The sequence below is a fragment of the Euphorbia lathyris genome, chromosome 2, assembly GCF_963576675.1.
Source record: "Euphorbia lathyris chromosome 2, ddEupLath1.1, whole genome shotgun sequence".
Classification (NCBI taxonomy): Eukaryota; Viridiplantae; Streptophyta; class Magnoliopsida; order Malpighiales; family Euphorbiaceae; genus Euphorbia; species Euphorbia lathyris.
The window spans coordinates 71443475-71457409 of record NC_088911.1 but is presented as its reverse complement, the minus strand read 5'-3'; the positions used below and the strand labels follow the sequence as shown (position 1 = coordinate 71457409).

General features: G+C 36.2%; 1 long non-coding RNA gene across 2 annotated transcripts; it reads left to right on the top strand.

Annotated features, from left to right (window-relative positions):
• The first annotated feature begins 1 nt into the window (after position 1).
• Positions 2–3144, top strand: LOC136218571 (uncharacterized). 2 transcript variants are annotated; one of them, XR_010683842.1, is made up of 4 exons: positions 2–212; positions 342–433; positions 1882–2020; positions 2295–3144. It is a non-coding gene; the product is annotated as an uncharacterized lncRNA (long non-coding RNA). The 2 variants fall into 2 exon arrangements; XR_010683841.1 differs by lacking the exon at positions 2295–3144 and having other exon boundaries at positions 1882–2220.
• Positions 3145–13935: the final 10791 nt, after the last annotated feature.

The window sequence follows — 13935 nt, the reverse complement described above, 5'->3', positions numbered from 1 at the left end:
AATAAATCCCATCCCTTCATTTCAATTTGACTGTCTACCCTTTCTACCGGTTACAGCTTCTGTTTCTCTTTCGAATTGGATCAACCTTCTCCCCTAATTTTTATGGACACTGAGAATCCGGTCGGAACCAGAAGACGGTCTGACAATCACGCCACCAGTGGCCGAGGTGTGCGAAGCCAAGTTTTAGCCGGAATCATCCTGTACTCCAAAAGGTAGAGATGAGCAATCAACAAAAATCATAGGGGTGTCAATTTGATTCAAATAAAGCTGGTTTTGATTTAACTCTTTCATCTGAACCCTGGCTAATTATCTACTTCTCTTTTTGATTTTCAACGAACCAGGAATGGGCTTCCGTGTCGAGTAATGGACTAAACCAGCCGTGCTTCCAGATTTCATAACCGGTCAGAATTGAAATATCAAAACAAGCAAACAGGTAACTACATGGCTTTGTAATTTCATCATTGTTTTTTTTGATTAAAATGTTTATAACTAGTACAACAAGAAAATAACAGTAAGAAATCAATTCTGTCTACAAAGAGACTAAAATAGCTACAGAGAGCAAAAACGGCCATAAAGGCATAAAAAAACACAAAACAACAACAAAACATATATTTATAGTAAATCAAAATCTGCAGAAAAGTAGATGCAATCCAGTCTTCAGCATTTAGGCCATTCGGATCTGAGTCATTTCTTTTGATGCAACCACGTAGATATATTGATCCACGTATAAGATAAACCGTTTCCGCACTTGCTAAATTCGAAAATGATATAAATGAAAGAATAATAGAGAGCAGATACAATTCAAATTGATGAAGAGATTCGATAAAATATGGAAACTGACTAAAAAGAAAAAAAACAATAAAGTAAAACGTATAAAATCTAACCCCGTGTGCTAGGAAGAAGGAAGACAAACTTCCTTCCTTCTTCCTACTTAAAGTAGATCTTCAAAAGAGGACAATTTGAAACTTAACAGAGATGAAATTTGGACACAAAATGAGAAAAGAATGGTAGAAAAAGAGAAAATTGGAAAGGAAGATGGGAGCAGTTTTTTTTTTTTTTTGAGAAACTGTTCGTCTCATTTATAATTTCATCATTGTTAGTTGTACATGTTTGGGGCTTTGTGTTTCTGAATGACAGAGTGTTATATAGCTATTTATTTAGAGGATGATTTTTAGTGTCACTGTTTTTCATGCAGTAGGCAAGAATCGGTAGCGGTTCCCTTTTGGCTTTCATAGCCCCAACAATATTTTGTTGGACAATACGCCATTTTTTATTGATACAGTTAATTTTTCAACTCCCAAATTTAACTAGTCTTTCTTATATCACTTACTTTATCAATTGAAATGTTATTTGCGGCTTTGATAAGAATTTGTCCCCTTTCCTCCATGTTGTTTTGATGTGCCACTTTGTTAACATTTCAAGCTACAGCACATATGTTAATCTAAGTTCTGCACTTATGTATTTGATGCGACTTCCAATTTTGAACTTGAACTCATAATAGGCTTCTTCTTGGTCTTGTTTGTCATGTTCAAACTATACTTATTTCAAGTCTGAAGTTAAGTTGTACATGTTATTGCTCTCTTAAAACCTCTGTAAGTTGAGCGACTTGGATGATTATCATAAATCTCATAATTCACATTCTCTGTAATGATTTGGTTACACTCCTGATTACATACCTAGAGAATGCCCTACAGACCTTAAGGAAAGGATTTCTAGTTTAATAATTGCAACCCCTAGGTGTGCTGAAATTCCAGAATTAGCCGCACTTGTGAAGATATTTTGAGAAGAAATATGGGATCTACACTCAATGCTTGTGTAAATCAAGCTTCAAATTTAAGCATTTCATGTTCGTTGGATTGATAATCATTTCTTTGTTTGCAGTTAATTGACAAGGTTTCTGTTAGAACCCCATCTGGTGAAATGAAGTTGAAAGTCATGAAGGAAATTGCAAAAAAAATTGGGATACAACAGAATCTGAAAAGGAGCTGTTCAAAATCTCAAGGCTCCAAAGGAGCGAAGTGTGAGTTAAACGCATGCATTTCCCTTCACTTTATATGCAAACTGAAGTTGCAAAAGATACTTTCTTTTTTTACTTTAATCGGGAGGGACCAAATAATTTTGTCAGTTATTCAAGTTTTCCCGTGAAACGAATTCCAAATGATGTGGTGTTGAGTTGAGATGAATAAATAAACTATAAAATAAGTTACTTAATTTGTCTTCTCTGTGAGAGTAACGGAGTCAGAAGTTATCCTGCTTATTCGTTATTTTGAGACACATTTTGTACTCCTCTCCAGATCACCGAATGAAAGAGTGATACAGTTCGAAAACACTTGATGTGCTGCTGAAGCAGCCAAGGAAGCTATTGCTGCTGCACAGGCTACTGCTTATCTAGCCAACAAGGACTTCAATCAGGCCCCTTCATAACCTGGTTTTGCCTCAGGCATCAAAAAAATCTTGGTAATCTGATCTGTAGTGTATGTGAATTATGGTTGTGTAGATATTATGACAAGTGAACATTTGAAAGAATTTGCGCAAGGCCTTGAAAATATCAAATACCCATTTTATGGACAATTATAAAGGATATCATAATAGGGGATTCAGCAATGTTGCCTGAGGGATTTCTTTTAGGAGATCAGTGAGAGAGAGTTCTTAACAAGAAAAAGTGATTGCACATCCAGTAGTTGGCGTTTTCGTAACGCATTGTGGATAGAATCCTACTATGGAAGCAGTAATTCATGGCGCGCCTATAATCTGCGGCCCTTTGTTTTTTTGGCTGATCAACAAACTAATTGTCAATAGAGTGGGGGAATGATATGGAGGTGAATTCTGATGCGAAGCGAGATGAGATAGAGATTCTTATTAAGGAAATGATTGAAGGATATAATTGAAAGAAAATAAGGGAAAAAGGCTCTGGAGTGGAAAACAAAAGCAATAGATGCAACAGATTTTGTCAAAATAAGGGAAAAGACTTTGTAGTCGACAAAATCTATTCTCTAGGCTTGGTCGCCAAAATGAGATATCTGGTACACACTTTTCATTTTTACATATGTAAGTTGGGAATTTAAAGAGGTCTATAATCATTAACCTTTGCTTAATAAGTTTGTATGCAATCTTCAAAATGCATGGCTTGACTTGTTTCTAAAACAACAAATTACCATTTAAAAGAATGATGTGATGTGATGTGAAGTGAAACAATTACCATACTCTTCAAGAGAATAGTAGACCATGCATGATAAATTACTAAATTATAATTCTTACGATTTAGTAATGACAGTTTTTTTTAATTGATTTAATGTAGAATAGTTCTCAAATCGTTACACATAGGGGTGTTAATGAGCTAGGGTGGCTCGCGAACTATTCGAGCTCGGCTCGGTCAAAGCTCGGTCAAAGCTCGACTCGATAGGGCTCGACTCGAGCTCGCGACCGGCTCGAGACATTAACGAGCCAATACCAAGCTTAGAGAAGTTCGGCTCGAAAGCTCGTGAGACGGCTCGAATATTTTAATTAATATTTAATTTATAATATGTTATATATTTTATTATTAATAAATATGAAAAATTGTAATAAATAACCTTTTTTTAAGTAGTACCTAATAATAGTTTTTGGGCCCAAATACATAATACCCAACCCAACCCAAAAACCCACCCGTAATGTGTGAAGCTCGATTTGAGCCTAAAAATTTCAAGCTCGCGAGCTTTCGAGCTCGAGCCGAATCTGACTCGAGCTCGAGCCGAGCCTGAAATTTCAAGGGTCGTCGAGTTTCGAGCCGAGCCGAGCTTGAGTAAAAATTTAATCGAGCCGAGCCGAGCCTGGCAGGGTTCGGTCTCGGCTCGGCTCGTTAACACCCCTAGTTACACTAGTTGCCAAACCGGGGTAGGACAGTCCTTCATGAAGACCATCGGTTCATTCATGTCTGGTGCCCAAGACACTAGGGAGTGAGCTACCCTATTCCCCTCCCTATGCACAAAAGTAAAAGAGCAACTGCGAAAAATAGAATTCCATGCGTACACATCTTCATAAAGAAATAAAAGGTAAGACCGGAGAAACTCTTTAGTTGGAAGGGCTTTCACTACAATTTGAGCATCTGACTCCACTATAATCTCATTGAAGCTGCAGTCATGAGCAAGTAAAAGGCCCTCTAAAATTGTTTGAAGTTCCGACTCCTCCATCGCCGAATACGCACCAATAGGGATCCCAACCGAAGCCATAATCTCACCAGCCTAATTTCTAACAATTAAACATGCCCTACACGCAATCACAACTAATTTTCACGACACTGCTCGAAGGAGGACACCATGCTCTTGTAGGGCCACGATTCAATGTGTTAGTAAACGACTTTTGCCTCGGAATCGTAGACTAATGTTCGGAACATCAGTATGTTCTTGAAGGAAATCGGAAGCCTTGCAATAGAAATTAGCTTCTTTTGGATATAATTTGGTTTTCTTTAGTTTATGAAAGGGTGTTGTTAAACACAGCCTCAATTTCCCACCCCTAATCTCGTGAAAGGATGAAAATACCCTTAGAGCTTTTGGGGTGGGAAATGGAGCCTATTTTCCTCTCCCGGCACGCGGGCGTGAGGTAATCACGCCTCACCTTGTGGTGAGTCGTGTGTATATCACGCCTCACCACATGGTGAAGCGTGATAGCCTCATGCCCGCGTGGCTGGGTGGGGAAAAAAAGTTTTACGGAACGAACAGTTAGTTGTGGATTACTCGAATTAACCTTTTACAAATAAGCTTTTACTCAGATTAACCTTTTAGAAATAAAAATTAACAACATAAACACTAAAATTAATTAATAAACATAAAATATTACATATAATCTCAAAAGTGTTAAAATGTGAGGCTATACAATAAGTTATAGTAAATAAAAATAGATATCAGTTCGTCCGGCGCCACGCGTCCATAAACTCATCCATCTCTCTCCTAATAAGTAGAGCCTCCTCATCATGTCGTCCGGCGGCCGATCGCTGAATGATACGCCACAACTAGCTAACCCACTGCAAAAAAAAAAAATATTAAAAAACAAACATATGTAAACTAATAATAATAAATAATAATAATAATAAAATTACATATTTGTTGTTGGCGCGAGCAAGCTGGACCGGTCTATCCTGTGGGGCATGAAAGAGATGAGGATGTGAATATCGCATGTACCGGTCTATGTATGCCGCATCACAAGTAGTGGGATCGTATACGACAACTAAATTTAACTATAATTAACATTATACAACATAAAAATTAAAACTAAATTAAATTAAACAAATTAAAATATACAACAACTAAAATTACCTAAAATTAACAATATACAACATAAAAACTTAAACTAAATTAAATTAAACAAAATACAATATACGACAACTTACCTAAAATTAAACAAAATCAAATTAATTTAAACAAATAACATTTATTAAAATTTTTAAAAAATAAAATATATTTTTTTTAAAAAAAACCCCGAAATCGGGGCGGGCGTGAGCCTATCAGCCCTCACATTAGTGAAGGCGTGAGGCTATCACGCCCGCACCTATGATGCAGCGTATGAACATCACGCCGCATCATAGGTGCGGGCGTGAGGCTATCACGTCCGCACCTATGGTGCGGCGTGATGTTCATACGCCGCACCATAGGTGCGGGCGTGATAGCCTCACACCCCACCCCCCGATTCGGTTTTTCCACAAATCACGAACAGATGTTAAAAATCGACAGAAAAGTTGCGGATTCCGTACCATAGGTGCTTTGTCTCTTCCTCCCCTTCCACGAACCATGTTTTTGTTGAGCAATTAGTCTGGATTTGATCGAAGAGTGTGTAGGGTGTTTAAGAGGTTTTGTGTTTTTTCAAATTTTAGGTAAAGGGTAGTTCGGTCTATTCTCGAGGCTAGAGGTGGGAACTAGTGGCTGGGTATAGTAATTCACTTTATGAAAAAGAAGGAAAAAAATGAATGGTTTTGGTTTTGTAAGAAATGAAAGGAAAAGGGTTTTATATTCATCAAGGTTTTAAAAGAAAATTGAAACTTACAAATAATAAAATGGTTTTCTTTTTACAAATAAAATGATCGAGATTTTCATTTTAATGGTATAATTTTTAGGGAAAAGTATAAAAATAAACCTTATGGTTACACCTGTTTTCGATCGGCACCATGTGGTTTAAAAGTTTACAAAATAGTACCTTGAGGTTCATTCCGTTAGCAAACACACACCAAATTGACTAACGGTGTTAAAAGTCAAAGGAAAAAGAGTTAATTTGGTCCTTATATTTATTGACTTTATAAATTAACACCTTCTATTGTCTAATTATCACAAATAAATCTTAAAATTAAAATACAATTACACTATCTCTCTCCTCTCTTTTCGTTTTTATTTTTTTCTCTCTCATATTTATTAATTTCTATCTCTGAAATCAATTGAATTAACAAAACATTTTAACTGATACTTCGATGGTTGTAGAGAAGAACAAAAATCAGAAACAAAAGGAAGGTTTGAGAAAGATCATATCTAATGGATTATCATCTCTCGGTTATGGTTCTTCCATTTGCAAGTCTAAATGGGATAAATCCGCTTCTCACCCTGCTGGTAGGTCCTCTTTCTTCTCAATACAAAATCTCTCAGTTTTGTTCGTTTTCCGGTCAAATATTTGAGAATGAAAAGCAAAATTCTGGTTTTCTTAATATGTGGATGTAATCATAGAAGGGGAAAGAATTTTGATCGAAGTTGATTTCCGATTGGAATTCGAAATAGCTCGATCGACTGGTATACAAATCAATCCTGCAATCTCTGTCGTACATCTTCATCGGCGAATCGGACCGGCTAGGTCAAATCGTTACAATTGTCTCGGAGGGAGCAAAGCGAAGCTTGAAGAAGAAAGGTATGCACTTTCCTCCATGGAGAAGAGCAGAGTACATGCGGGCTAAGTGGCTCTCCTCTTATATCCGGCAAAACGACGCCTTTTCAATCACCAAAAACGAAAGCGTGAAAGATGAGTATGCAGGGGCGGAGCCAGGACCCAATAGTCGGGGGGCTAAATTGTGTGCAAGAAAAAAAAAACAAATACATTCAAAAAAATTCAAAAAAACAAATTTTTCATAAATTGCTAATAAATAGTTCTCGTTACCTATAGTAAAAAAAATTAATGTTTCTTGACCTTCAACCGACTCGAAGAAGATAAGTAATGCTGAGAAGGTGGCAATTTATTCATTCGAAATGTCATAGCTTGGAAATTGCGCACAATCCTTCATTCTCAATACCAACAAAAATCCTTTTTTCAACATACATCATACAATCTTCGATAAAGTCATCACTCATCTTGTTGCACAAATACGTCTTAATAAGTTTCATTGAAGAGAAAGATCTTTCAACAGAAGCTGTTGCAACTGGTAAGATCAAAATCAACTCAATAAGCCGGTATGTGAAGGGAAAAAGAGAGTGATACTTTAGCTCAACCATCTTCTTTGCAAGTACTCCAACATCATTCATACAAGAGAATATTTCATTCGATCTCATTTCATAATGAACAGTTTAAGTTCATCTTTGAGCTGAGATAGATCACAATAGGAAAAATCTGTTGAATATAACTCAGCAAGCCGAAGCACTCGTTGAAAATCAAAATTCTCAAATGAATTTGTAGGATCAAGACAGGATATGCACACAAGTAGTTCTGTATTCGATTCAGAAAAGCAACTATCGAATTCAATAATAAGTCGAGCAATAACCTTGCATTGAGTAAAAATTGAAAAGTCAACAAAATATTTAATAATAGCTATAAGTTATAATGTTATATGTAAAAAGAATAAGAAAAACATAGTACCTCCACAAAAATATCCTTGTTAAAATGACGAAAATAAGTCCTTGGTCCACCATCAAGTAACCTTCTAGCCCGGTCATTCATAATATCATCCATATTTACACAAAAATCACTGACTTCTTTGCATAACTGATCCCACCCATTCATTAAGTAGTCTTTCAAATTGTCCTTTGTCATATGGATCATTCGTAAAGCATTAGCAATATTTTGATTCTTCATTTGTAGACATTTTGATAAAATATTTGTCATTCCGAGTATGTCTTTCATCATATGAGTAATGAAGGCAATTTCATAACTATACATTCTTCTAAGCAAACCACACACACTGTTTTTAATCTTACAATCAGTGGAATCAACATTTAAAACCTCAAGCACTTGTTTAACTGAACTCCACATACTAATGAAACGTGAAACATTAGTATAGTGAGAACCCCATCGCGTATCACCTGGTCGAGCTAAACTCGTTTCTTGATTTTTGCCTTTTCCTGAAGTAAGTTCTCCACTTTCTACAAACTGCACTACTTTCTCATGTTGAAGTTGATTGAGAATTTCTCTTTTTTTACATGAAGAACCAACAACATTCACAATGAGAGATAGATAGCTAAAAAAATCACCCACCATTTGGTTAACATCTGCACCAGCAACTACCACTAATTGTAGCTGGTGAGCAAAACAATGAATGAATATAGTGTGTGTGTTTATTTTCACTTAAAACGAGTGTTTTAGCCCACTATGCTCGCCTCTCATATTTGAAGTGTTGAAACACTTTTCCACATGATTTTGAGTTGACAAAATTATTTAAACAAGAATTAAATCTCCATGATAAAAATATTCTAACACATTAAATTTAAAGGGCTAGTTACACATAACTCACAATAGTTTTAAATAAATATCTTTATCTCATACCAATAAAATTAATCATTGTCTTGTCAAATACTCTTAACTTAATACTCAAAATGTCAAGGATACAACATCATGTTCCTACGAATTAGGGATGAGAAAAATCAATTAATAAATTTTAGATAAATATCAAAAACACTTCCAGCAACATTTCTCTTCTTCTCCACATGATCTCTTGGTTCAGATTCATTCACTAATACATAAACCTTGTCATAGATTTTCTTCAAATGGATTTGAGAATTTTATTTATAATAGAAATTCCTAATCTTCAACTTTTATGAATATCAGTTTAATTGTTAAATATATTATACCATCAGAAGTATATAAATGGTTTTCAAAATTAACAGATCTAAATTAAATTATGGTGTTCTTCACTTGTCCATTTGTGAAGGTTTGGGGTTGTTCAAATGGATTTGACTTGTAATTTTTTACAATTTGAAGGAGAGAAAAAGTGGAAATTAGGAACCAATAAAATAAGGAGAGAAAAGAATGGAAAAAAAATGAGAGCATGAAAGAAATAAAAAATTGGGGAAGAATGAAATTGAGAGAGAGAAGAAGAAATAAAAAGATACTGATAAAAACAATAAGTAAAGGCTTAAAGAGGAAGAAAATCAAAAGGATGGAAGGAAAAGTGGGAACCGTATCTAATATTTAATTTAGAGTTTTATTGTCATAACCGTTTGACAAATTCAAAATATTTTATAGGTTATTTGATAAAGAAAAAAAAACTAACTAATTTAATTGTAATATTAAAACGAAACCTAACATTCTGTGCAATTTCCTCAAATTTAAATGCTTTGATTTATTTATACTAATGTGTTTGTTCAATGTTAAGTTATTTAATTTACAAGATATTAAGTTGTAAGGCCCAAAGGCCTACAAGAGAAAGTCAAGACCAAGTCAACGAATGAAAGCCACACAGCCCAAGCAGATCAAAACGCAACTCAAGCTGAATGAAACGCATGCCCAGCAAGAAGAAGGATCGAGAAGCCTTCGTCTAAAAGCTTCAAGACGAAGCCACTGAGTTGTGTGACAAAGAAGTCAGGTCAGCAGCTGACCTGAATAAACTTCAAGACAAAGTGTTTCTACTTTGGAAAAAGTTCAGAAGACACAGGAAGCTGTCTGGAAGACTTTGCCATAAATGTGGAAACATTCTGTCTAGTTTGACTAAAAAGCTACTGAGCACTGCCGAAGACAGGAGATACAAGAATTTGATTGGCCAAGGACGCTGAGCACGTACTGAGTGAAAGCGACAGGAAGCCGTTTGTCTCCAACGGTTATTTCGAAATTCGAAATTACCGGTGCATCAAGTGTCACTATAAATAGGCCACTCAAACGCTTCATTCGATGCAGATCTTCAATCAAGTCGAAATGCTGACCAAATTGATATTCGAAGTTCTGTGAGAAAAGCAAAGCAAATCTTACACCAATTCCAATCTTGTGTAAAAGTATAGAGTGATCTTATTCATCTAAAGTGCCTTAGCAATTGTTGTTTAGGACAAACAAACACTTATCATTTCTAGAAGTATAGAAAGGAGAAGCTGAGTACTCGATCATAGTACTCCGCGGTAGAAATAAGAGTAAGTAGAGGAATAGAGGAAGGTACTCTTGTATACTCAGCTTTCTATTGTAAAAGGTTTGTGCTCTACCTTTAAAGAGCTCAGTAGAGGATTCTGAAAAGCTCGGAAGGAATTCCGGGGACTGGACGTAGGCGGAGAGGCCGAACCAGGATACGTCTGCTGACTAATATCTTTCTAACCCTTATCTCCTTAACTTATTGCTTGCTATAATACTGCCTAGCTAAAACGCTAAAAAGAACATAAGCTGAGTTGAGTGAACTGAGAAGCTGAGTTCAGGAATAGACTCAAGTGCTATCTCCTGACTCAAGGACAGATTCAGACTTAGTCACATGTTGATTAAGCTTGTATCTAAAACTTACTCAGTATCACAGTGCTAAAAGACTTCGAGAAAGTCTAAGTTAAAAATAACAGTCAGCCTAACGTGAAATTTTTTAAATAGTTCCTAACCCCCCTTGGAACTAATACTGTCACGTTAAACGGGACCAACACGAAGCTCCATCATTATCAATGAACTCAAGAGGCTCGGCAAGAACTTCACTGAGGAAGAGCAAGTGAAGAAAATACTGAGGAGTCTTCCCTAAAGCTGGCAAGCAAAGAAGACAGCCATTGAGGAAGCCCAAGACCTGACCACCTACAAATATGATGAGCTCATTGGATCTCTGCTGACCCACGAGATCTCAATAAAGAACTTTGAGGTGAAAGAGAAAGCTGAGGACAAGAAGCAAAAGTCTCTTGTCATGAAAGCTGACTCTACTGACAGTGACTCATCTGATGATGAAGAGATGGCCATGTTCACAAGAAAGATGAAGAAGCTGTTTCGCAAGAATGACAAGTACAGCAGAAAGCCATTCAAGATAAATGACAAAGACAAAGCTGAGTCAAGCGACAGCAAATACAAGAAGGAAAGCTCAAAGCCTATCACATGCTTTGAATGTCATCAAACTGGCCATATGAAGTCAAGTTGTCCTACCCTGAGGAAGGACAAGAAGAGCAGTAGAAAGGCAATGGTGGCTACCTGGAGCGATAGCGATGAATCATCCTCATCAGGAGCTGAAGCCACTAAGTCAGCAAACATCTGCTTCATGACGGATGAGTCTGCTGTAGACACCGAGTCGGAGGACCTGTGATGAAAACCTGAAAACAAGACGGTTGAAGCGATTGATTCCAGAAGTTTTGAAAAAATATATAAAGGATAATAAGCGAAGGAAAATCGGCGGCACGGGACGTGCGCTCGGCGTCTGTCGGACGCACCGCGAGTGGCACGCTCTCGACGTCCGAACAATGCCCGGGTCCGGTGGCACGGTGCGCACTCTCGTGGGCCGCTGAGCGCACGCGTCCGGTAGCGCGAAGCGCGCGTTCGGCGGCCGCGACGTGTGAGCGTCCGGCGGCTCGGAATGCGCGCTCGGCGGCCGCGGGGTGCGCACGCCCCGAGGGTCGTCGGGCGGGCGCCCAACCACGTCGGACGAACGCCCGACGAAGGTCGGGCGCGGGCGCCCAACCTTGTGTTGGGCGCTCGCCCAACAAATGTTGGGCGGCCACCCAACATTGTTGGGAGGTAGCCCAACTCTTGTTGGGCGGTAGCCCAACACAAGGTTGGGCGGCCGCCCAACCCCAATGGGCGACGCCCAATTTCCTTTGGGCGTCGCCCATTGGTCCGGGGACCCGTTTGCCTATAAAAGGCACGGATCCCCATGCAAAAAAAAAGGGGGAGGGGATTTTTTGGATAGCTTTCTCACTCTAAACATTTTTAGAGAGAGAGTGATTTTTTTGAGAAAAATATTTTTTTTTCTCAAAAATTCCAAATTTCCTAAAGTTCAATTTTTACTAAATTTTCATTAAAAACGGAAGATCGTGGTTCGTGGAATCAATCGTCTTCGACTGTAAGATACCGAATTTAAGGTATTATCCGAGGACTAGACTCTCTTTTATTTTATTTTATTTATCTTCCTCTCCTATTTATTTTTATGTTATAGTTTTTATTGATTTAGTTATTTATTTATGTTGTCACATTTTATTTAATTAGCGTATTTATTTAATTTTCATCTCGTGTTGAATAAAATTCGGTTTTGTTTTAAAATAAAAAACCTCGTTTTGATATCCCAATACGAACCGTGATCCGATAAAAAGGTAGTTCGGGTATCGAAAACGTTGTAATTATAAGTTTTTAATTCAAAAGAAATTTCTAAATAATGTTTCGAAATAAAAAACGTCGTTTAGGAACTTCCGTTTTCGACTATGATCCATCTTGGGTAGTTCGGAAATCCAAAACGATTGAATTAGATTTAATTTAAAGCTTTTGAATAAATCTGGAAACATTTAGGAGTGCTGCTGTAATTTACCTATTCTGTCACTAAAGGCTGTTTACCGACGGATTTTCCGTCGGTAAATCTGCCAAAACGTAAAAAATGCCATTTCAGTCCCTTTTTTCTAACTTTTAAGCTTTTAATCTTTAATATATATATGTATAATTATGTAATATATGTTTTTCAAATTATTTTGGACCTTTAGCATATATAATTATTTGATGATATTTGTATACCATTTTTTATACTATTTTCTAAATATAAGTATAATTATGTATATATATTTCCTTTTTATTAATTTAGGCTATGTTTTAAATGATAGTTATTTGATATTTTGAGAAATAATTGATAGACATTAGTATATGTTATTTTTGGTATTTAAAACTATATTAGTTATGTATATATATATAGTGTTGGGATATTTGGGTTATTTTGTTGATTATTGAATGAAATTACTTTTGGGTAAATGTCATTTTCTTATTCATAAGATTTACTTATTATTTTCACATTTTTTTTTTGTATAAATGTGTTGTACCTATTATTTTCATATACATATAGTTCCTTTTGTGTTAACTCTTACTTTCATATCTTCTTTTTTGATTTAAATGTATATATATATATGTCTAAATTATTTTCTTTATTCTTTTAGCCCATTCATGGGTCCATGTTCCAAATAAGTATTATTTGAGTGTGAATATTAGTTTAAAGGGGTTTATTATTATAATTGTAATAAGTAGAGAATCCATTAAGGAAAAAGGGGGAAAATAAATCACAAAAAGAGTTTTCAATTTAATTATTTAAACTAGAAGGTTTTTTAGAGATTCTTAATGTAAATAAATAGTGTTTTCTTGACATTTCAAATCGTTTCTTAAAACATCACGCTTTAAAACCTTAGTCCGTTCCAAACGACGGATTAAGCGAGCCTTGTAATTAAAATCGTTTTCATTGTAAATAATAGAGTTTTGAATCGTTTTCTTAAATGATTTGTACAAAATAAAATTGACTTGTATGTTTAACCACGTTTTCTCATCAAAGGTTTTTATCTCAATGTTTTCAAACCCTCGAGTCGTTCCAACGGCGATTCGGGTAAACTTCATCAAACAGGGCTTTTAAAACGCACCTAAATCGTTCCAACGGCGATTAAGGTGCGAACCATGTAAATAAACTCGTTTTGGGGGAACAAGTTAGTGTAGAATAAACACACGACATGACTTTTAAATACGGTTGTAAATAAACCACTTCTTTCTCCCCCCTCTCTGTGTATGTATAACATAAATGGGTGATTCTTTACTAATATGGCTTTTCAATAATATATGCTCAAAACGGTTTCAAAAAAAGAGAAAGAAAAGGGTTTC